Source organism: Bactrocera tryoni, chromosome 5 (genome assembly GCF_016617805.1).
Source record: "Bactrocera tryoni isolate S06 chromosome 5, CSIRO_BtryS06_freeze2, whole genome shotgun sequence".
Lineage (NCBI taxonomy): Eukaryota > Metazoa > Arthropoda > Insecta > Diptera > Tephritidae > Bactrocera > Bactrocera tryoni.
The window spans coordinates 47,804,322-47,830,471 of record NC_052503.1 but is presented as its reverse complement, the minus strand read 5'-3'; the positions used below and the strand labels follow the sequence as shown (position 1 = coordinate 47,830,471).

At 35.9% G+C, this 26,150-nt stretch overlaps 1 protein-coding gene across 2 annotated transcripts in view; it reads right to left on the bottom strand.

Annotated features, from left to right (window-relative positions):
• The window catches only part of LOC120779062 (regulating synaptic membrane exocytosis protein 2), a 414,623-nt gene extending 389,355 nt beyond the window's left edge, over positions 1–25,268 (bottom strand). For both annotated transcript variants that reach the window (XM_040111195.1, XM_040111196.1), the window contains exon 1: positions 24,868–25,268. The gene's annotated coding sequence lies outside the window, so the exon portion shown is untranslated. The remainder of the gene's footprint in view (positions 1–24,867) is intronic.
• Positions 25,269–26,150: the final 882 nt, after the last annotated feature.

Here is a 26,150-nt window from a genome sequence, read left to right as displayed (position 1 = left end):
TGCCGGAAGGTGTTCTCAAAAGCATACCGGCGATGGGCGACTGCGTGGGGTAAACAGAAAAGTTGCAAAACTTTTGTTTAACTTGCGTGGGTGGCCGCTTAGTAGAGGTGTGTGACCCTGTCGTCCCCTGTCGACTATGCGCATCAATAGAAGATCATAAAGACAGTCGTATATGAGAACATGAAGCTGTTTTTTATCTAACATCATCATTATTACCTCACACATTTTACAACGTGTGGGTTCGTACTAACTAATGTGCTGTGGCGCTAGTTATTTAGCCATGTTTCGGTATGATGCTAGTTAAAAGCGAGTGTGGTCTGTTCGGAACGCCACTCTGCCAACATTGCTCGGTATCTGATATTTTGCCAACAAGTCCTTGTTGACTTCAAAGGGGCGTTTGACTCCTACGCTGGTATCGAATGAAGCTGGGATCTGGAGAAGCTTGGCTTTCCGAAAATAACTCTTTGACGGAGTTACTTTTCGGACAGAAAGGCTTCTCTAATCGGCATGAATGAGAGTGTGGAGATTGGAGTGGTTCGTGGCTGCCCGCAGGGTGCGATATGTGGTCCATGTATTTGGAACCTTATGACAGCTCGAGCCACTCTGTAAGTGTTGTGCTTATGCGGGCGACCTTCTTCTTCTGGTCGTAGGTCGCTCGCGGACTGAGCTAGAGCGGGCGAAATGACTTGTAACTTGACTTGACTGTAAATACTTGGGGTTTGGATGAGTGGGTAGACATATCGATGGAAATACTGTTTAATGCTATTTAAGGACAGATTGTCGCCGGTTAATACATGCAGGTGACGGAGTCAGCTTCAAGTATGTGACGCATTTTGATGAGTGATTAGGGTCTCGGACGTCGTGCTGTTCGCACCATATATCGTGACATGTTTGTGGTCAGAGCGACTTATGGCGCCGCTGTATGGTGGGAAGCAGCCGCGACAATCTTGAAATCTCAAAAACTCCTCTCAATACAGCGTTGTGTGCTGCTTGCCTGTATGTCGCACCGTCTCAACGGATGCTATACAGGTTCTGTTAGGTGCACTCCCTCTTGACCTGATTGTCATACAGCGTGCTGTGGAATGACTGGATTTCCGACGATGATGTGGAGAAGGAGGAATATCTAGAGAGTAGGAGGCTTCTAGTTGATAGGGTTAGGTGTAGATGGCAAGATCGCTGGAACAATAGTCCGAACGGTCAAGTGATGTATGAGTACATTCGAGACGTTGGGTTTGTTGAGAGTAACCCAGACTTCGGATTTTGTCTGTGTCTGGGTTTTCTGCTTACGGGGCATTGGCCTCTGAAAGCATTTTTGCATCGGAGGCACCTATCTAATAGGTCAATTTGTTTTTGTGGGTCGTTGCAGAATATAAAAAGTTCTCCGACATTAGGGATATGGGTGGTATGGGGACTGATGGACGTTTAGATGTTAGTGGTATGTTCTCCACTAGTCGGAATGCCGAACAGTTAGGGTCGTTTGCGCGTGAATTGTTTAGGCGACGAAAACGTTTAATTGAGAATTAGAGTTATGTTCTTGTGTGAATGGTGAGTGCGTGGAATGTGCGTATGCGATTCAACCCCTGATCGCCAGTTCAGAGCAGTATGTAAGCTCATTTTGTAGTACTTTCAACTACGAGGTCTGACCGGAGACTCAATTCTGGTACCACGGCGAACAGAAGCCCTAGAAGTTCGCTCTAACCTGCTCTTGCGGACTGTCCCCTCGGGGAGTATCGTGATGTTTGTGATTAACACCAAAATGCGGAAAGAACTCAGATTTTGACAGTAGAATGTGGAGTTGCAGTGCAACCGGTTGCCGGACACAAAGTTCGGCAGAGATTTTAGACGGGCCTCGAACACTACCAAGGTGGTTAGAATGTCCACTCCACACTGCCAATTGGTACTTCTTCCGTGGGTACTAATCAACGCGTTGATTTGATCCGTCCGCTTTTGAGCGCAGTGGGGTAAGGCTATTGTCAGCAGATACCCACGTTAAATACACCGGACGTTGTATCTGATATGTCTGTATATGGCTTATGTCAAGCTCATTGACTGCTTTGCTATGTTGTTTGGTATCATTCTTCTATGTGAGTGCCTCAGAGTTTTGGTTTTCATTTATACTTACTTCTATACTTCTTACACCCTAACTGTTGGCCACCTTGCGAACTCTTCGCGATTGCTTCCCTCATTAAAGGTGTTGTGGCCTTACGTCTCCCCTTCGAAAATAAGCTTCTTTGCTGTGCTCATATTATCACAGTTTTTGCGCTCGTTTTGTGGTCTTCTTCTTTGCTTTTTTTGTTGTATTTCAATTATTTGTTACTTGTATCGGGTGATTTTTTAAGAGCTTGATAACTTTTTTTTTAAAAAAAACGCATAAAATTTGCAAAATCTCATCGGTTCTTTATTTGAAACGTTAGATTGGTTCATGACATTTACTTTTTGAAGATAATTTCATTTAAATGTTGACCGCGGCTTTGTCTTAGGTGGTCCATTCGGAAAGTCCAATTTTGGGCAACTTTTCGAGCATTTCGGCCGGAATAGCCCGAATTTCTTCGGAAATGTTGTCTTCCAAAGCTGGAATAGTTGCTGGCTTATTTCTGTAGACTTTAGACTTGACGTAGCCCCACAAAAAATAGTCTAAAGGCGTTAAATCGCATGATCTTGGTGGCCAACTTACGGGTCCATTTCTTGAGATGAATTGTTCTCCGAAGTTTTCCCTCAAAATGGCCATAGAATCGCGAGCTGTGTGGCATGTAGCGCCATCTTGTTGAAACCGCATGAGTCAACATTTAAATGAAATTATCTTCAAAAAGTAAATGTCATGAACCAATCTAACGTTTCAAATAAAGAACCGATGAGATTTTGCAAATTTTATGCGTTTTTTTTTTAAAAAAAGTTATCAAGCTCTTAAAAAATCACCCGATAGTTTCGTCATTTCCCGCTTGCTGCTTCAACTTCTTACTCACCACTTACTCACGAAAAACTACCGTGTCCATGCAATTGTTCGCATGTTCGTGTGCGCTTATTGTGACATTTCAATTTAGATGCTTATCAATCAGCAAAACAAGCTTGCTAGCGTGAAAGCCCAACGGAAGCAAGCGCACAATATTCTTACAAATATATAGTGTAGTCAGACATAAATGCCACTTTGCCAGGCATTATTTGTATATGCTCGCATTTAGATTGCTTTCACAATATATTTCTCGCTCGCTATCTCCTCTAGCTCTTCATTTCGCGCTCCCTCTCTTCCCCAGGCATTTATAATAACACTACTTTCCTGTTGTATCCTTTTTGACGCGCGGCCTTTGTTGACAACTTCAAAGCGGATATTAATGAGCCGCGCGCACAATACGCTCACTTTGTGCACACACTGTTGGCACAAAGTGTTGCGCGCACTTTGTTATGCACGACCATGGCGTGGCTGGCGAAAATAGGTTAGGATAACAAATTAAAGTTTCATATTTCTTGTTGATGAGTCAAGTGGGTAGTATTCGTATTCTGTGAATGTGTAAGACAACCACAAAGAAATGCGTTTTATTAAAATTTCTCGCAGAAACTTCAAGGAAATGTTATTAAGCAAGTAAAATGAAAAATTATTTAAACAAACTTTAACTAATGGAGGGTGTCATCCAACGACTAAAGTAGATTAGCGTCGCTTTAATATTCAAATTTTTAAGCTGCTGGCGGAAGATGACTTACTGTGACTAAGAAACGACTTCAAAGATGTGCCCGAGGCGTCTTATTAGACGCCCAAAGTAATAGAAATTATTTTGATAATTATGAAAGTTATTTGTCAAAATTATTGCTAAGCAGATTATTTGAAGACATTTTGGCAATCTTTATCGAAACAAGAAGAAACTTAACTTCGCTTGCATCAAAGCCATAATTCCCTTCACAAATACAAAAAATTCCTGAAAAGCACTAGATACTGATTGTTAAGTTTGTTAGCCATCTATATGCTATATTTATTCGATCTAAATAGTTTCTTCGTAGATTGTAGCATAATCTTAATTAAAAATATCTGGCAAATTTCATAAAGATGTCTCTACAAATGAAAAAGTTTTCCATGCAAGCACTTCATGCCGATCGTACATTGTGTATAGGACCTATGTACTATATATGCCATGGTGATCCGATATCGGCGGATCCGACAAAAAAGCAGCTTCTGGGCGAAAAATAAGTTGCAAAAACTTCCAGATCGATACCTCAAAAGCTGAAGGACTAGTTTGCATATACAAAGACAATCAAAGAGACGGACGTGGCTAGATTGACTCAGCTCATCAAGCTGATAATTTAAATATCTATTTAATACGTGGGAAAGGATTGTGTGATGATTTTTATAACGAAAAAATTACAACGAGCTTATGAGAAACACAATTATTTGCGTGGCTTAAGCATTCAGTGACGGTGGCGAGATGATCGATGATGCCTCATGTAACAATTTGAATGACGAGAACTAAAGAAAAAACGTTTGAGCATCTCCTTAAGATTAATTTAACAGCGTTTGGTTAAAGTTTTGGTTACTAAGAAAGATTGACATGCCTAGATTGTACCAAATGACCTGATCAAACCATTACATTCTAGCTTGATTGCGTTTGACTTATTGGCCAAACATCTTCAGCCTCTGTATTGACCAGATTTCGCCCACTGTGACTTTTTTCTGTTTTCGAAATTGAAAACTTTGCTGGAATATGTCCATTGAAGTCATTAACAGTCATGCGCAGTGAAGACCATGCCAAACGTGGGTTATAACAAGTGTTTAGAAAATTGGATTAAGCTTTGTCATGCTTGCACTGGCTTAAAAGAAGCCTATTTTGAAGTCGACAATAAAGATATGTATTAAAAGACATATTTTTTTTTGTAGGCCGACCACAATTTGATCAGATTTTGCATTGATTTAAATGAAGAAGTTACAAAGGACATAGGCGATGAAACATCAGCTTTTAGACGAAAGATCTAGAATATGGCCGAGAATAGTAAATCAATATAATTAAAACTTGGGTCAGCGAACTAAAACAGTTCCACGAATACATTTTTTGTCGTAAAAATCATAATATCGACGTCATTGGCCATAACAACCGCGCCGTTAGTTCTGCGTTCTTCAAGTTGGTAAAGTAGCGAAGCAAATGGGTCTGGACGAGGGCAAGATGAAATAGTATCTCCTGTCATCAAATAAATAGTCGTAGCACTGGCGACTAGGCACCCACGTCACTGTTGATAGTCGTAACTTTGAAGTCGTAGATAATTTCGTCTATCTTGGAACGAGTACAACAACAACAATATCAGCCTTGAAATCCAACGCAGAATCTCTCTTGCTGACTGGTGCTACTTTGGACTGAGTAGGCAATTCAGAAGTAAAGTCCTCTCTCGACGAAAACCAAACTCTATAAGTACCTTACTGTCCCAGTCTTGATATATGGTGCAGAGGCAAGGACGATACATTTGATTATTCGGAATTAGGGGTATTCGAAATAAAAGTTTTACGGAAGGTTAATGATTCTCTGCGCGTTGGCCACAGCGAATATCGCAGTCGATGGAACGATGAGCTGTACGAGATATATGACGACATTGACATTGGTCAGCAAATCAAAGGCTACGCTGGCTAGGTCATGCCGTCCGAATGGACGAAAACACTCCAGCTCTGAAAGTATTCGACGCAGTACCCGCTGCGGGAAGCAGAGGAAGAGAAAGACCTCCACTCCGTTGGAAGGACCAAGTGGAGAAGGACCTGGCTTCGCTTGGAATATTCAATTGGTGTCACCTTGCGAAAAGAAGAAACGACCGGTGCGCTGTTGTTAACTCGGCTATAATCGTGTAAACGCTGTCTACGCCAATAAAGAAGAAGAACGACCATAATAACAGTTATAGTCGACATAAAGAGAACAGATTCTTCAGTAGGCTTCACTCCTGCATGCTTCAGTGAGTATTAAATCCTAAATCAAGTCGTGGCGTAAACAAAAGTAGCAGGAACACTTCCAGCAAAGCAAAAATCAGATTCATTTTTGGAGCTCAGGATCATTGTACTAAACTCGAGATTAAATTTATAAATTCCATGCATAACCATCTTTTTAGCATACACTAGCGGTCGGTTATGATCAGATGGCATTTATATGCCGATTCGCAATTCTTTTTTACGAAACTGTTTACGATAATAGCTGAAGGTATCTCAGCAGATTAAACCAATTCTGATTAACTTAGAGGTGAGTCAAGATACATATACAACCGAGCCAGTCTTGAAAACGATTCACTTTCAACAAGCATTGAGCTCAACTAACTCCACTGACACCTCCGAATTCATATAGTTTGAAGAAGTTTACCAATAACGCAGAGAACGCCTGAGTGCTCAGAAGGCTCTGCCAATTTTCTCCCTTTTCAAAGACTTTGTTAACCATAATCGCTTCTTAGTCTACCATGAACTTAGGTTAGACCTTCCCACGTACCTTAGTTAACTTCAGTATAATTATGTCCCTCAATCAGAATAAGACTAAGTATAAGGCAACCAGTTTGTATGCAAAGAAAGCTCCTCGAGCCGTTGTTGGTAGTTTATTGCTTTGTCGCAAAGCAAATAAACAACTCCCAAGGAGGAAATAAAAGCCGTTGAAACAGGAATTGCGCGGTTGTGCAATAAAATATTTTGTTAATGCGACATATAAAATAACAAGCGGCTACCAATTTCCGCAAGACAGCCAACTGGGTATAATATTTCACACACCTACAATGTATCGCATGACATGGGTATTCATTTATTTTAATGAGATCATAAAGTTATGTCAGCCAATAAATTTCTAAACAACAACAAAAGTGCTAAAGGGTCGGTGGAAAGGAGTGGAGGTGTGAATGTAAGGGGAAAGGAAGCGGAAGAAGAAGAGGATACATATAGATACTTATGTATGCAAATAGCCTTAGAGGTCACTCATACGCACTGGCGCGTTTACTTTTGTAATAAATATTACTTGCTTATATCTCCTTTGCACAAAGAGGACAATTTCCTTACACATGCATCAGTATGTACGGTAATATCGGGTGTAATTGTAGCTTGGTTATAACTAAAACAAAAATTCAGCTTTACACGACATCTAATTAAAGAAATTTAGACTACTTTATAAATTGATCTCAACTCTTCCACTCCAGCTGTTGATAACCTCCCTTCTGGCAAGGAAATATCCCATAATAATGTAATATAACAAGCAATTGTCTTCTATTTCAACGACTGCTTGCCTCCTTTTTGCGTGGTGGCGTAAGTCAATTTAGCAAAAACCAACTCCCAGTCGCCGTTGAGGTAAGGGACAACTCAGTCGTAACAGCCACAGCCTGCGGGCTAAGCAAATGCCCGTCAGTCTTTATAAATAGGGTGCGCATAAGAAATCAATTTCCCAGTTCCCTGGCAGCAACTTTTGTCTGTGCGGCTTTAGAACTTGTCTGATTCACTCAAAGCGCTTTACGCCACTCAAAAGCGGACAATTAAAAGTAAATATTTAGTTTATTGAAATGAACAAATGACATAGACGCTGAAAGCGACTGTTTGTCTGTAAGTAAGCACAGAAGTTATAACAGGAATATGCAAATGAAAATGTCGAAAACTGAATAAGAATAAAACATACCATTTTATGCGCATTGAGTAGTAATGAACTCTTGAAATTACACTTAATGATTGCTTAAGGGGTCTGGGGGTAATCTGGCCTGTTTTTTGACATTTTTTTTACATAGAAATTTTTATTCTACAATAGAACTTCTTTTACATATCATGAGGTATATCGTGGAGTGTATAGACAAATTTTTTCGGAATTTTTTGATGACATCTGTCGGAGAAATGGCTGGGTGAATGAGATGCGTTTTTTCACTGGCGGACCCGTTTTCTCATGTTTGGATCATCTGAAACACAAAACCAAATTTATGCTTAAAAAGTACGTGAACGGTTATCGTCCCTACTAGAATCATGAAAAAATTTTGATAAATAAAATAGTTGTTTTTTATTTTTTTTTTTTAATTTTTCCCCATGATTTTTTAGATAAATTTTGTTCTAACATTGTTAATAAAATATAATTAATTATTAGGGACGATAGCCAGGCGTTTAGTGAACATTTAAAAAAGCTTAAGCAAATCGGCTGAGTAGTTCGACCGGAATCATGTCTGCCAATTTAAAATAAAAGTTTGTCAAAAAAGTCTTGCGGTATTTTCGCTAGTTGGCGCTGAAAGCGCGTAGTTCTAGTTTTATTCGTCGCATCGGGTCATGCTATACCTTTTTGGAAAGCTCATTTCACGCACTAACATGTGCTTGATTTATTGTCGTTTCTTTTAAGTCGTTCGTAAGTTAACGCGTCGCAAACATGGAGCAAAATAAAGAGAAAATACGGCATATTTTACACTACTACTACGATAAAGGCAAAAATGCATCTCAAGCCGCCAATAAAATTTGTACAGTTTATGGACCCGATACAGTTTCCATTTCCACCGCACAACGATGGTTCCAACGTTTTCGTTTTGGTGTAGAGGTGGTCGAAGATGCGCTACGCTCTGGAAGGCCTGTCGAAAATTGCGATAAAATCGTTGAATTGGTCGAAAGAGACCGGCATAGTAGCAGCCGTAGCATCGGTCAAAAGCTGGGCATGAGTCATCAAAAATTCATTTCAATTTCAATAAAAAAAAAAAAAAATTCAATGAATATACCGCAAGACTTTTTTGAGAAAAACGCGTTTAAAGTTTGAGGTGTGCACTCCGAGCGCTCCGTACATCAAGCGGTATTATTATCTCAGGGCCTTTTTCGAATCCTTCCAATGGTAAAATGGGTTTCTACATTAACTCTAAGGGTATAAGGGAACAAAAAATGTAAAAAAAAATTTTAAAAAGATTACACTACTGACCCCTTAACCAAAACAAGACTGTAAGTGTTAATTTTTGGTATTCATCAAATAAACTTGTTGCCATATTTAGACGCAACTTCAGAAATTTCATACTGATCAATATATATTCGGTATAAAGTGAAACAGAAATACGAAATTAATAATTTTTGGATTATGGAGTTAGGGAAAGTATTTACCCAATTTGCCCCTATTATCAGGCAAAGTTCTATCTAAGACTGACCGATACTTTCAGTAAAAAGTCACCAATAGTTACCGATATCTATATACGAAAGTTGCCGTTTATATTTGGAAACGACGCAGAGCTAGCCTCTAACGCATATTCAAAGTCAATAAGCAACGCAGCAAGCAATTGGTGGTCCAAGGGGTAAGGTGTTAGTGAGGCCACAGAGTATGTTGCAATACGCATTAAGCGCGGGCATTCTAAAGGTTGACTACTCCCTACAGACTACATTATAGAATTTCATCTGATATCGCGTAGGTCCAAAACTGCTCTAAGCGTTGCTCATTAGTCTGCTGAACTAACCTAGCCTAACCTTACCTAACCAGTCGCGTTTATATCGCATATATCCATAAATATGTAAGATATCTTAGCAAAACTCCTATGATATTTTTGCAGAATATATTAAGATTACTAAAGCTCAAAGACAACCAGAGAAATACTTTCTTCACTTTTACTATCGTTATTGTGTTCACAATTCTTTCATAATTTTTTTCTTCTTTATTGTTTTACGGTATATACTGTAATATACAGATTTTCTTTTATATTTTGGCAACCCTAGTATTGGCAATGTGGCTATTCACATCATTATCGTAAGATTTGATTTCTTTAATGTTATTCATACTAAACACGTTTTGACATGAGAGCAATACTTGTGCTGTTTAAAGTAACTTAAAATATTCATCTCTGTAAAGAAAATGGAACTAAATCAGGAACGTTTTCACGTGATTATTTTTTACAACTTTCGACCTGGATTAACTCAGTGACAGAACGTGATGAACTTGAATCAATTTTAAGCTATAAAGCTCCATCAAGGTTTTTCGATGGTATGATGAATGCAAAACCGAGGTTGTAGATCACTCCAGGACGAACTTCGTGAAGATCATCTAAAGTCAATTGTTGTGCCAGAAACTATTGAAAATATTTGCTGAGCTCAAACTGAAATGGCAAGATCGTCATGTAAACTATACAACTATAGGCACAAGTGGGACCAGCATACATTCAATATTACATGAAGAGTCGATTGTAATAATATTTGTTCACGTTGGACTCCACTCAATTTGTCAGTCGTTCAAAAAAAGGCTAACACTTAACACTTACCGATCCAAGCGGGGCTAGATCGCCGAAAAAACAGCCTTTGGTCGGATAAAATCCGAGTCAATTCCGGTGCGTAGAACCGGCTGTCGTGGGAATTGTTCAAAAAACGGCTCGTGACTATTGGTCGGGAGAAATGTTAAAAAATACGATAGCTGTGCTTCGTGATACGTCTTTGAAATCGTAAGAGGTGATCAAAGGTGTATTTATAAACATGCGTCCGAAAGTAAACAGCAGTTGAATCCAACAAAGTTTGTTTGCGCACATAGCACTTTCAAACAAATGGTTACTTATTTTTTGGAACATCTGGATATATCGCAACTGTATCACAAGAATGAGAGCAGCAAATTCTAAGTAGCACCAAACTATTTTTCAGCCAGTTGTCTTTCAACAAATCATAAAAGCATCGAATGACTTCTTTTTATTCCCGTTTTGGAGACACCCCAATCAGAGTGTCAAAAGTGATTCGACACCTCATTCAAACGCACGTAAAAGTGAGCAGATCTTAGCGCAGAATATTTTGAAAAACAATAAAGCGATTTTCGTTGATTAAAATTGTCTTTTGTTCTCGAATCCCGAAATATGAAAGGACAACCCAGGTTGTCGGTATCCGACGACTTGAGCAATTATGGTCCGCTTTCGATAATTTTTTAAGTGAAATTATAAATCTAATAGGCATTATTTATGCAATGTTTTATTCCCACAGCTTCACTGGTGCTTGATTCTTATACTGAAATGTGAAAGAATCATGAGGAATTTCAATTTTTGATTGGTAAGTAGGCGTGGTAGTTTTTTATTTCACTCATTTTCATAATTTAATTTCAAAGTAATGTTGTACACCAAATTTGGTAGCAATTGGCGAAGTGGTTCCTTAGATTTAGAATTTCATCCGAAGAAGAACGTTGCTACGCCCATTGTCCAATTTTAATACTGACTTCTAGCAAGCCATTCGTTACTCAATCTCAGGTGTAAATTAGTTGAGTGTAAAAGAGTTTAGTCATGCTTTTGGGTAGGCCGTTACAATCGTAGAGCAACCATGATTCCTAAACTTGCATCCTTGCCGCGCACCCTGGAAACGTGAGTAACTCTGGTTTAAGATGCGGTAGCTCTACACGGTTGAGCCTGGGATGACGGCTAAAAGAGCGGAAGCTACACTTACATATTCAGCTTAAAAATTTTCTAAAGTATAATTGCATTGTCTGTTTGCCCGAAGTGCGGCTGCGAGTACGCGTCGTCCTTGAAATTAGCGGCTCGCTTTATAAATGTGCATGCATCTTTACACAACTCGTCTAGTGAGATTGTGCGTTGAGTTTTGGACCCACCACGTAGAAACCACAATTAATCAAAAAGTAAAATTTAATATACAGAACATTTTTATAGGGTTATGGTACATTTGACTAGTTTTCGACATTGTCAAACTTTTCAATTTTTACCTAAGTAACAAACCAAAATATTTAGTTTTCAAAAATTTATTATTAACATCCGACGGAAAAATTCTTCAACAAAATAATTAATTCATCCCATTTCACAAGAAATATTTACATGTGTTATTTTGTAACGCCACGAGGGCGTACAGACGAATAAATAATTCGAGTTTATATTTCGAAAAAGAAGAAAAAAACGAAAAACAAATGTTCTGCTCATGTTTGACCACAAAAGGCTAACCGGAAATTATACTAAAAGCTCCTGTGGCACACATTTCGCCAGCACCGCCCACGACGAGCACACCGACACACACACACATACTAAGGCACACTTGCATTAATCAAATGACTAAATAACTGACCAACGTGGTCTGTGCGCCGGAAATGAGTTACCCAACGCCTGTTCACATTTGCATATGCGCGGTTGGTGAGGCGCCGGTGGCGGGCACTCCAGCTCAGGCACATTTACTTGCGTCGCATATAGAAGCGTTGGTCAGTACGTGGCAAAAGTCAATGAGTCGCCAAGGGAGTTTATTAAGCGTGCGGTTGTGTCGGAAAATGTGCTGTGAAAGAGTTCGTGAATTTTGAATATATTATGGAATTACTTGCGTGAGTTCACGCATGTTTAGCTCGCATTATTTCATTCCGTTTGTGTTTTTTATACCCTAAAGTCTAACCTATTTGACACGATGTTTGTAACAAGCAGAAAGAAACAAACAAAATAGCTGTTTGATGAGCTGAGTCGACTTCGCCATGTCCATATGTATGCACTTGTTTTTGGAGCTATTAATCTGGAAGTTTGCATCCGTCCTTTCCTTAGTAAGAAGCTGCTCATATGTCGGAACCGCCGATAAGAGATCACTATAGCATGTAGTTGTCATACGAACTGAGGTTCTTGTATAGAAGCTTTTTTATTTGTCAAGGGTTTTTTTAGCTCACCATTCTTTTAGGTTCAATTTTTTGAATGATTACATTAAAAGATCTTTCAAACCGTGTATTATATAATTATGTCCACTCAAAGTCAAACCGTCGGATAGTGAAGTAGAAAGATTTGAGAGATTTCAACCATTGCAACTTTGAAAAGTTCTCCAAAATATGTAGCCTCATCGCGTGAGCCAATCGATAATGACCACTTATGCCAAGAACCTTACTTAGAACAAGCAGTTTAATAGACTTTTTACGTTCTACTCTGGGCCAGAGGGCAACCCCACAAGTGCTGGTTGTTGGTCAGCGCTTACTGAACTTACTGAGACAGGAGAACTCATGCTCGTTACCATCCTGATAGAGTTTTGAAGGAAGTTCTCTTTCTCTTGCTCACTGGCTATACAATTTTCGAAAATTCCGCTTTTGTCAGGTAACCAGACAAGTTTATTACGGAAGTTCATTGATGCTACTGAGGTCATCCACTTCTCTCACTCCTGCTACTACGTTGATGACCATTTGGACAGAATACTCTCCCTTCCATCAACCCCTTAAGCTTCGATCCATCCGTGCAAAAGCCCACTGCGCTACTTCTCTTGGAGAAGATGTCAGTAGGAGTAATCTCCGCGCCGCAATGGTCCTAGTTATCAAAAATGGAGTCAAAATGTGAGAGATTTTCGAAGGATCCAGCTTAATATGTCCAGTTTCTCGGAGTCTGATAGCAAACTTCGCTGCCGGTTATATCCAGAGGTGCTATATATAGATTGGTATTAAATTCCATCGTTGATGTTAAACGCATAAGATCTAGCTGCTTGTATGGCTTTACCAAGCACCCTCTAAAATCGTAAGATAGGAATCGTAAGAAGAAAAACCTTTTCGCTGACTGCTTTCCTCCAAAATAATTAAAGCTTATTTTATTTCATTAAAATTTCACAATTCAAGGAACTGCTTAGTATTGATGACTAAATCTGTGATATTTTTAATGAGCCGTGTCTATTTTGGTGGCGTTTGGCGAAAAAATTACTCATTTTATTTACATAAAAGTAAACAACCACACATTTTACATAATACAAAAAACAACTGTAATCCCAAAAAACTAATGAAAGATGACGGCAAAGCAAAATAAGAGAAATCAACTGTAATCAACAGCAACAAAAGCGAAGCATTTCATTCCTCATTCGCAATGAGCTCACACACACACACACAAGCACATGTGAGCTGTGGTGTTTTTTTATATTCGCAACAAAACTAAACTTTAGTCTACTCAACTTTCACTTTTTGCGCAATTTGCAGCCATAACTGTTGTCGCTGCACACTTTTCCCGTTATTCCTTTTCAGCGATGTGTGTTTTCGCTAACACAGCCACTAGAGTAGAAAGGCTACGAATGAGCAGCGCACACACCTACAACGCATTGACAACTAAATACAGAACTTGCAAACAACAATAACAACGAAACACAAACCAGCAAAACAACAAAAAGTGCTAACGGCATTGAAATGTGTAGAGCGACACAATAACACTCATACGCCCCGTTGTGCTTCTAACGGCGGTTTTGGACTACAATATTTCACTGTGTTGGTGGCCAGGACGCCAGTAACTGTAAGCGTTGCGGCAGAGTGTGGTTGAGCAGGCCACCAGTTGCTGGCGCGGAGTATCTTCTATTAACAAAAAACAAAGCCATTCGCACATGTGAAGACTGATTGCCAAGCGTAAAAAAACAATGAACACACACACATTGTGGTGAGCATGTATGTGTCGGGTTTTGTATTGAAATCAGCCGAGAGTGTCTGAAAAAAAGTTACAAAGCGCTGAAAAGCACAACAATAACAGGAATTGTTGATACTCCGCTGGGACGGCTTGTATGTAGACAATTTATAGTGGTCCTGACGAGAGGCTGCTAGGAAATATTCCAACAAGTATGCAAAGTCAGGTTAGGTTAGATGGCTGAACACTCAACATTACACTTTAAGTCAAAAATATTAAGTCACTTGAAATTTATTTCTTTTTTTTTTGCGTTTTTCACTTCCTCTTAAATATTTTTGTAGAATTGTAGGGTGTTAGTGTACAGCCGATGTGTTAATTGCTGTGAAGGGTTTTACGGGTTTCCTAAAATAGTGTTTTTATTGTCTTATTAAATTCTACAACATCTCTTGTTTTCAAGTTGATCCGAGTAATAGTTTCGGAGATACTACCTTGAGGACTTATGCGCTCGAGACAAGCTAGGCTAATTGCGCCGTCTTTAAACGCGCTTTTCTTGAAACTGTGTTTATAAATACAGTTAACAAGATTTCTCGTAAGCTACTCTACCGATCTTCATGAAATTTTACACAGGTCTTTGAGATACAATTCTTAAAGACTTGGACCAAGGTTGATTTTTTTCCGATTACAACTAACTATTTGAAAAAATGTCCTCAAATTTTAATTTTTTTGTAATAATGTCTGCCAAAAATCCAATTTTCAGTTTTTTTTCTTCGTCCAAGTTCTAGGTTTTAACTAAAACACGTATTTTTCACTTTAGATGATCCCGTAAGTAGCCGCGGGTGTATCTTGTTTATATATTTTATTTTTTATATGAGAAAAAAATTTTGGAAAAATGCTGTTTTTGCCCGAGGCTTTTGTAACGCCTTAAGTCAATACCTTACCTTCGAGCTTCTTAAACCCTAATCGTGTACGACTAGCATGTCGTTATGTGTTGTAAGTGTCCGAAATTGAATTTCAAAAATATTTCCTTACAATTTTAATTAGAAAAAATATTAACATGAAACTGTTAACAGCAATGTTAGCTTTGCTAATAATAACATCAATGATAATATCCATTAGTAATTTTAAAATAGATTTTTTTATAGGACATATATCTAATACATATAAATCTGAAGAGAATAGGGTCATCCCTCTTTTACTTCAGCTACATATAATATGCTCGAGTACCTCCATATATCCATTCCTACAGTAATTAATTGAAAAGCGCATGCAATTAATCCTAGAGTCCAATTTCTATTATAGCATAAATTATTTGTAGAGACCCGAAAGTTTAGACGGGTATAAACTGATTCTAATGATAACTAATATGAGAAATTATACCAAATCCATCAGAACAAATGTTAGTACAGAAAAAAAATTACAAAAATTTTAACTTGATCCCACAATAAAGTTCGTAAGTGTGAGCACAATTGTATGAATTTTTAACTTACTGTAATCTGCTCCCAAAAATTTTAACGCATTTTACTTGAAAAGCTGTTTTCTGAGGCGGTAAAGAGAATAAGGAGAATTTATAAACCCCAAAAAAAAAATCAGATCGAATTTAAAACTGTGTTATATATGAATAATGCGTGACTGTAGTCCGATTTTGACCATTTGCGCTTTGTAAAATATGTCCTCAATGAAAAGGAAACTATAGCCTCGGTTGATAGATGATCACCATTTTGATAACGACCCCTGCAAATGTGTTAAGGATTAGAATTTAAGGACGGCTACCTAGAATGTCGGGCCCTTTACTTCGGAAGGTGCCGCTGCCCAGCTAGTTGATGTTCTTCGAAAAAAAAAGACTGACGTCAAGGACTGAGACGAGTAGGTCATTGTAGCAATTTCCACAGTGGCCATATAAAGGAGTGCACATTCGGTGTGGGATTTGTGGTGGGAGAGAGACCCCTACGTCGACTATTGGCGATGAACCAATGAAGGTTCGACATGGAAAAACTGGAGAGAAAACAGACTGCCTACCTCGCAACGTTGCAATCGACCACAACGCATGCGGGATGGAATAGATACCGAGAGTTGAAGAGGGAAGCAGGACGCATTTGCAGAAAAAAAAGAGAGAGTCCGAAATACGTGAGTGCGAAAAGCTTGACAAGCTGGCTGACTAGGGTAATACTCGAAAATTTTACAAAAAGATCGACCAACTGAAGGTTTCAAGACCAGGGCTTACTCTTGAAAAACCCCCACAGGTGCTGTATTGACTGCTGCCCAGGGTATACTCCAACTGAGAAGGCATTTATAGTCTTCGCGCATTGGCAACGGCGAATACCGCATTCGATGGAGCGATGGACTGTACGAGATATACGACGAAATTTAAATAGTTCAGCGAGTTAAGAGATATCGGCTACCCTGGCTGTCGTCCGAATAGTTGAAAACACTTCAGCTCTGGGAGTATTAGACCCTCCTTAGGGGAAGCAGCGGAAGAGAAAGACCAGGTGAAGAAGAACCTGGCAGTGTTCTTGCCAAAATTTTAAGAGATCAACATTTTTTAAGCACATAACATTCTTGAGACTCATTTTAATGGGGGCAATGGACGGAGCTGCCGGGACCATCACAGTTTGGCAACTGGACTAGTTTCTGGAGCAGGTCTAGGTGGTGCGAGCAGGCGACGTCTAGCTAAGGAAAAGCTGAATATAACACGGGGGGAAAAGGTGATGTTCACCCATAAATAAGCACAACATGGAAAATACAATAAGATGAAAAGAAAGCTGAAGAAGTGGCTACTACAACCGGCGAGCGCAGAAGGTTTATTCGCAATGTCGCTAACTGCCATACCTCCGCACCTTCACAGGAATTGCAGTCTTACTACCAAACCCGCTTTGCAATTAGTGATGCTACAGTCCGTGAAGACTCAGACCTCGAAGGCGTTGAAAGCGTAAATACAATAGAAAGGGAAGCTCTGTTACGCTCTCTGATAGATGTCAAAGGTGCTCTGTCGGCTAGTCATTAATGCCGTCGAGGACTAAATCCAGTAAGGCGGCGTTGAAAACAAAAGCGACTTACAAAGCAGCAAAGAAAGTCCACGAAAAAGTTAGCTGCAAGTCCAACCGAGCAAAGGAGGAGGAAGAAAGGTTGGCTTGGGCTACAAAAAAAATGTAAGAAGGCCATCGAGGCTTCACAGCTCGAGTTGCCACGTATATATAAAGAGAGGCTCGTGCAACTTTGTCCTGTAACAGGCTAAACTCCAACTTATCCACAATTGACCACGACAAACCATATATACATATATCTTTGGTACAGCGTTTAGCAAACCGATTCGAGGAAAGAATTGAAACCAAAAGCAGCGGTCCTTTGAAAGTCAAACACTGGCTGGAACGACCGAAAAAAAATACGAACCTGTAAACTTAAACGTCATACTCGATTGAGAGAAACCGTCAACGTTCAGGACAACCGAGCCTTAACTACCAAATGAAACTGCCTCAAGAGGACTTTCTTTGATTACATTCGACTAAACGAATAACTCAAATTCGGGATACTGTAGCCTGTTAAGCTCCTACTTTTCTTTAATTGACCAAGACAGTCCAAATAAATGTGTAGCGTGCAATAAGTGTCTGCATTACTCTAACCAACACTCCGCATGCCCAGCGGATCGCACTCATTTAGTACCCCTCTCCCTATGGTACAACCGCGTCGAAACAGCACATTTTCAGGACCTACCATTTGGTGATTTCGATGACAACCAACTTTAAGCTTACCATCAAAGAAGGGACTAGATAACCGCTGCAACAGCAATAGCAGATACTTTAGTATTTACAGATAAGCTCTCTAAATCTCACATTTTCACTTCGTGTAGTTTCACCGCCCAATATTTCAACAAGCTATAATCGCGGACAGTCCAATATGTCGACAAGTGTTAGCGTCCGCAAGCAGATTATCAAGTACTAAAGGCATGAAGACTAAACTCTGCACATTTCCTACAGGATACATGAAAAATAAATGCTGTAATTATATACCCGGGTAGATACATACATATACTATACATATATATAGTATATATTCACATACATACATAATCATCAGCTTGCAAAAACCGGCGCACACGAACGCTCGCAACACCGCTGGGAAAATTACCAATGATGGCATTTTCATTTCCACTTTCATTTCATTTCACACACATTTGCACAACCATTGTTTAGCGTTTTTTGCTTTTGTTGCCCTTTTGTTGTTGTATGGCATTGTGGGTTTCATTTGTTGCAGACTTTTGTGCGGTAATGAAAGCGAAAACTCTCGTTTAGAGCCCAGCAAGCTGGAGCAAAAAATAGATAAATAAAGCAGAACAAGCGCGCATACACACATGTACTTTAATCAACATGTGTGTGCACTTGTGCATGTGTCTGCGTATGTGTGCGACTGCGGAAGTGGTGAAGTGTAAGCAAAAAAGTGCGCCCAGCTCATAAAAATTCATTAAAATTGTGTATGTGAGTACTTGCTTTTGTTTTTGTTGTTGATCGCTTCAAATGAAAAGCGTATATTTGTACACATGTACATGTATGTATGTGTTTTCCCATAAGGAATAAGGCTAGCATACATTTTTCAGTTTACCTTTCGCTGTGTGTGTGATTATTCATTAAAATTCGTTTTTAGGGACCAACTAAAATAGCAGGAAATGTGAAAAGCTATTTTTGTGCTGAAAAGAAATATATTCTGCGCAAAGTTGCTGTGTAAATACGGTTGTAGATTTGCTATAAAAAGTTGATGGAATATAGGCGATTTACGCATGTACAGCAACAAAGAAAAAGCTTTTGTAAGTATACATTTAATGCTGTGATTAATATCGTGAAATGAAGAATAAAATTTCTTTTCTTTTCGGTGATTTAATTTTGCTTACGGCAGTTAATTGTAGTTATTTTTTTTTAATTATCCTTTATTATTCAAATATGTGAATCTTGATTATAATGTTAGGGGATTGTTCTCATGTAATCACTTCGAAAAATCGATTTTTTTTATATTTCGACAGTAAAACCTATTGAAAATATGCTATGAAAAACTCAGACCAAAATTTATAGTATTTGATAAGTTACAGCTCATAGTCGCCGACGTGTCGTAAGCGACTGTCGACCAGGCGGCATGACAAGTCTGCAGCTGCTACGTTTCTAAACGCATTTTTCTCGAATCATCATTTTTAAACTGTCATGGTGCTAAAAAAAGTATTCAACTGATTGCTTTAAAATTTACATATGTTCTTCTGCTCATTTATAGTTATCGTCCCTACCAGAATTGTTTATTTTCGAAAATATTTTCATATTTTTTTAAACGATTTTTAACGAAAAAAGCAAGATATTCGAAACTTTTTTTGAAGTTCGACATTTTTTTTTAATGAAATTGATAATATTTAATAGTGACGATAGCCGCAGAACTACTGAATAATAATCCATTCGATCTTTTTATTTCAGACAACATAAACAGCCGCTATCACCATGACCAGTGAACTACTTTTTTTTGTTGGAGACTACTTTGATTTAAAAAAAAATATATATTAAAAATGTAAAAAACGAAAAAAAAAATTTGTTTGTACATTTCAAAATACAAATAAAAATATATTGAAAAATTAAAATGATTGAATTTTGTTGTCGCATAAAAAAAATTTTCCTAAAAAGTGGTAAAATGTATGCGTTCACATCAGAGTACCCCTTAATATTTAACCACAGATCTTTTAACGAAATTTTTAGAATTTTTATAATTATTAAATTTGTATAATTTCGATAAATTTTTATAAATTTTTCTTTAGTTTTTTTTTGTTTTCCACACAAAATACTAAATATGAAAATATTAAAAATATAAAAATCTTCAAAAAAATGTATACTTGTTAAACCTGCAATATGTCGCTCAAGGGCATATACGGCATATGAAAAATATCCTTTTATTACAAATCCGCATAACTACATAGCTTAGAAACTATTGAGCCTATGTCAATCGGAATTTGTGGTTTCCCTTAAGTAGTAGTATTCGGTCCTAGTAATGAAAGGATCAATTTTTTTATATTTTCAAAGTTGAAGTATTTGAAAATACACCAACAGGAGGACTTTACAAATTCCAATTATTTTCGTATTCATCAAACTTTTTCTTATTCCAAAAATACAAACACTCACGTTTTTGTAAAAATTTCAATTTCAAATGAAAATATCTAAAACTCGTCCTTTACGGCGCTATTTCTGGCAGTCTCTGGGGAAAAAGTGCCTCTGAATTGGCAACAGAACTTCTTACAGAATCATAACAAGAAAGAAAAAATGCGTGTTTTAATCATCAAACTAGACATTGGACGAAGGAAAAACAAAAAAAGTGAAAGTTGTATTTTTGGCTTTAAAAAAAATTAAAATTTTGGTCAAACTTTTCTGAGGTTTTGTTTTTAAATAGTTATAATTGAACAAAAAATGCCTTTCGTTCAAGATCTTGTAAATTATAGATCGAAATAATTTTTAAAATGTTGTTAAGACCAGTTGAGTAGTTCGCTTGACAACCGACTTTGAAAACACAGTTTCAAGAAACACCCTAAAAAGTTGTAATTGAATATATATAAGCGGTGTCTACGCCATTAAAGAAGAAGAAGCTGAATACTGGCTCTCAAATTTCCAAGGCTGTATCGCCAAAATCTTTACTTGGAACAACATTCTGAATGCTATAGAATTAAATAAGGCAATAAAAAATGTATATTTTGAAAAAACTTTTTTTGAATGTTCTTAAGCCTATACAGAATTTTAAACTCATTTTCAATATTACACGCAGAGAAAAAAGCCGAAAAACTGCAACAGAAATAGATCACGGAATTAATAGTATTTCGCGAAGAGACCCAAAAAAGAGTTCCACTGACATTCTACATGAAATTCAAAGCAAATACAATGTCCAAATATCCAAGGGAACAATTTCCAGGCATTTGGTGGAATCTGGACTTCACGGCGGGACGCCACGCAGAAACCCACTTCTGACTAAAATTCCTAAAAACGACTCGTAGACTTTGCCAACTCTTATTGGTCTAAGACAACAAATCAACGGAGGGATGTCATTTGGAACGATGTAACAAAAATGAAGTGCTTAGGTATTGATGGTCGAAGGTATGTTCGCCGTCCAAAAATTCAAGAGTTTGATCCTCGCAATGTTACACGTGTAGTTAAGTATGGTGGATGATCAATCATGGTGTGGGGATGTTTTATCTGGAATGGTGTTAGTCCAGTCCATAAGAATGACGTAATTTTAAACAAGGAAAAATACGTCGACGTCCTAAAAAATGTCAAGTTGCCATGGGCTGAAGAAAATTTGCATGTCATAGGAAGATAACAATTCAAAGCATACGTCTAAGTTAACACAAAATTTTTTTAATGAAAATTCTATCAATGTTTTGGAATGGGAATCATCCAACCCAGGCATAAACCCTATAAGACATCTCTCGGTGATGTTAAAAGAGCCATATACACCAAAAATATCGCAAATATGGATGTTCTTTGTGATGCAATTAGAACGGCATGGCAAGCTACACCATTGGTGCGCTGTCAGTGTCTTATAACGTAAATTTAGAATCGTTGTGAAGCAATAAGAAAGTAAAAGAGATAACCAAGCAAATACTAACTGAAAGTAAGCAAGTTTCTGTAATATCATTATCTTTTGTTGATAAAATATTTTCGTTTCTAGTTAGTTGTCGCACGCATAAACAATATCAAAAAGATATCATAATTAAAAATTAAACTTTTTACGGTTACCCTCAATGTTTCTTCTAAATGAATGAACCGAGTTATCATGTCCTCATCATAAGTTCTCAAGTACATGTAATATCAATACAATATATTCAGATGGTAAAATATTACTATTTTTTTCAAAATAAATTAAATATAATATCAATAAATTGATGAATCAGAGGGCTGTCACCTTAAATCCCTCCTAGCCTCGGGTTTCTCTCTACGGCCCTTTGATCACATCAAATATTATTATAATAACCTATGTGCTTATGTATTTATTAAATAAGTCTGGTTGGATAAGAAGCCCCGCTTAGTCCTTAATACATAAAATACATTTTTTTAGTAAAAACGAATGCTTTACTTGTGGCATAAATATCCAAAGGATTAAACTCAAAGTCTTACCGGTTGCACATGCTGCCCCCCAAAAAAATATACCGTCCTGTACACTATCAACAATCAATATATGTAAGTAATCTATGTATATACCGTCACCTAACGTAACATCATTTTTCACAAGTTAACATTTGAAAGAAAAACGACCAAATAGAAGCCACTCATATTCAACGAAAATTTAGAGTTTGGTTAGAAAATGGTTATATATTGGTTATATCCGACAGGGGCAGCTGGAAATTGTATGCTACATATATGTACATATGTAAGCAATAAAAATTGATGGTACGTTGTTTTGCATTTTAGGTGACAATACATATGTACGTATAGATTAGCTCACGTGGTGCTATGGCTATGACCTACATTAAATACAATTACTTATATAATAAACTATTCAACATAGTGAAAATATTATTTATGAATAAATGCGAAAACGCAATTGCCAGTATAAGAATCCAAGGAATTGTGTTTCAGTTTTAATTATGAAAGTTTTTCTCGTAAAAACTTGTGAATGGTAAAAATAATGAATTTTCCATGCAGAATTTCACTGAAAATTTTATTTTATTTCATTTCATTTTATTTTATTTTATTTTATTTTATTTTATTTTATTTTATTTTATTTTATTTTATTTTATTTTATTTTATTTTATTTTATTTTATTTTATTTTATTTTATTTTATTTTATTTTATTTTATTTTATTTTATTTTATTTTATTTTATTTTATTTTATTTTATTTTATTTTATTTTATTTTATTTTATTTTATTTTATTTTATTTTATTTTATTTTTTTATTTTGTTTTATTTTATTTTATTTTATTTTTATTTTATTTTATTAATTTTTTATTTTTATTTTTTTTTTTTATTTTATTTTATTTTATTTTATTTTATTTTATTTTTTTTTATTTTATTTTATTTTATTTTATTTTATTTTATTTTATTTTATTTTATTTTATTTTTTCTTTTTAATTTTAATTTTTTTTTGTTACGTAAGTAGTTAAACACTCGTATATCGTTATTTTAAACTTCTGAGTTACTTGCTACTACTTTTGAACTTTACTTTTCGAAAAATATGTTTAAATTTTTTTTTGTTTTATTTTACTTTATTTTATTTTATTTCATTTCATTTTATTTTAATTTATTTTATTTCATTTTATTTTATTTTTATTATTTCGAAAGTGTTTAATAGTTTAGTTTAGTAGTTAACTCCTGATCAAAAGTGACAAATAATTTGTATATACACAGACATATAATAACAAAAAGACAATAATAACAACCAAAAGGGAAAAACTAACTTTTAATGTGTAATGTGTAGCTCTTCAAATATCTCCTTAGTTTAAAAAAATTATATCGCAGCTGTATTTCACAGAAAATTTTAAGGAAATATTGCATAATTTTGATGCCTTCTTACACATATGTCTTCCTCTATAAATATTTTATTTATTTATTCATCTTAACCCACAGTTTTAATTATGTTAAATTTTGTAAACACATAAATTATGCTGACACTCTACACCGCACGTTTTTAAAAATCTTGAAATCAAATATTGTAATTGCAATTATTTTTAACCATAAACAGCTTCTTTTCCCCCCAATTCTTGATTTCCTTACTCTTCGCGCTTTTATTTTCAGCCACACAACTTGTGCCATTATGTCAGACACACATTTCAAAGGCATATTTGAATAAATACTTCCACTCAGCACAAGCGTGTTTAATTAATGAAATATGCCTACTCCACTTTCGCTTTCACTTTCAGTGGCATTGCTGTCAGGCAGAGCTTACCAGGTTTGCAATTTTAATTCTGACAAGCCTCGCCACATGAAAGGCAATTCACAGCATGTGCTTGCCACACACACACACACATAAACAGCATTATGCACATACAAAAACACACACATATGACTTAATAGGCCGCTCGTGCATTTCTTTTGTTTGTTGCTTCACTTTTGTTTCGGTCTGCCACAGCAACGTTGAATTTCATTAAAACCAAATGAAGTGGGAAGCCTGCTGTTCATGCTTATTATGCAATTTGGTGTATGTGTGTGTGTGCATATGCCAGTTTGCAGCAAAATGACATATTGGGAAAGTATTTAGTAGAAATAAAGTGAAATTTTATTCAGAACAGCACGTTACTCATACGCACTGTCGTACGAATTCAAGCGAAATGCGATGGAATATTTGTGTATAGCGACAAATATACTATTTTGAGGGTGAAACGTGATTGAGAAATATACTATTTCAAGGTTAAACTTTAAGTTTCATGCCGATATAAATAAATAGAGAGCAGTGTATCTCTGCTATTCGCCGTCAATGGGCACTTGGCATTATAACCCAGCTTATTATTATTTTAATATATGTATATTCATGTTTCATGTGCACTACTGGCATACGATTTTTTTCGCCATCTTTCAAACACAGCTATACTACATGTATGTATGCTAATCACGGGTACACCGTGTGACATGAGTAACTTTTCACTGTATCCAATTTATTAATTAAACAATTTATTAAAACACATTTGTGTATGTGTGAAAACTTACCAAATTATATATCCTGTGGCCGGTCACACCTGCTGCTGCATTAATTCAAGTCTTTATTCGCAAATTATTTTAAATTATGTCACTTGTTGGTGCTGTAGTTGATTCGAGTAACTGTTTGTTGCTTCATCTGTACATATGTATATTTATGTTATTTTATACCTATTTTATGCAGTATATTGTATTTGAATTTATCATATATAGTCCACTGAAAACTTTTTCGTATTCACAACTCACTTAATAGTACGTGGACTGCATTCGAAAACACTACTAAATTGTTGTTTCTTATTCACAGTAGTTTAGCATAAATCACTTGCAATAACAACTGAAATGTTTGCGGTATTAAGCTTATTTTTAATTTATTTTTTTCACTTTATTTTTTATTTATTCACCATACATGTAAATGTAAATGTAGATTGTTAATTTATTTTACTTTTTTGTTTTCCATATTCACTTTTTTTGTTCTTGTTAATTATACTTTTTACATTTTCACAATTGTAAGCTACTGTATATAATATTATAATTAATTATTCGTTCATTTTTGTGAGTACTTTTCTCCTGAATTTAAAAGTTCAGCTGCAAGAATCAAACAAATTAAGACTTTTTCACCTAACTCTATATAAGTAAAGCATCAAATTTAAATTAGAAAATCACACAAAGAAGAAAAAAATTCAAATTTTATGTGATTTTTGTATTCTAATTTTTTTTTATTATTTGATAAAAATTGTAAAGAATTAATTTAAATGAATAATTAAATAAAAATTGTATCACAATTGTATTAACGTAAGTTTTACTTTCATTTAATTTTACATTTATTAAGAGTTTTTTCAAAAAATTTAAATTTGATAAAAAAAATTATACTTCTAAATAAAAACACTTTATAATATAGCTAAAACAATTTTTTACAACTTCTTTTTGCACCTTTTTTTAAAAAAATATAAAGTACAAAATAAATAAATAAAACAAATTATTAAATATTTAAGAAAAATTTTAAATAATTAATTTTAATTAATTAATAAAAAAATATATTGCAAAAAAAGATTATAAACTTTAATTTGTATTTTCATTAATTTTTCCATTTATTATAATTTTTTTCAAAAATATTTTTTAAATTCTATAAAAAAATTGAAATCAAAAAAACACTTTATAATATTTTAATTTATTTCTAACAAATAATTTTCTTTACATTTTGTTAGAAAATAAAAATATACAAATTTACATGATGTTTTCGAAGCATTATTGCTTCTTAATATTTCAAGTTGGTTAAAAACTAAAAAAAAAATTAC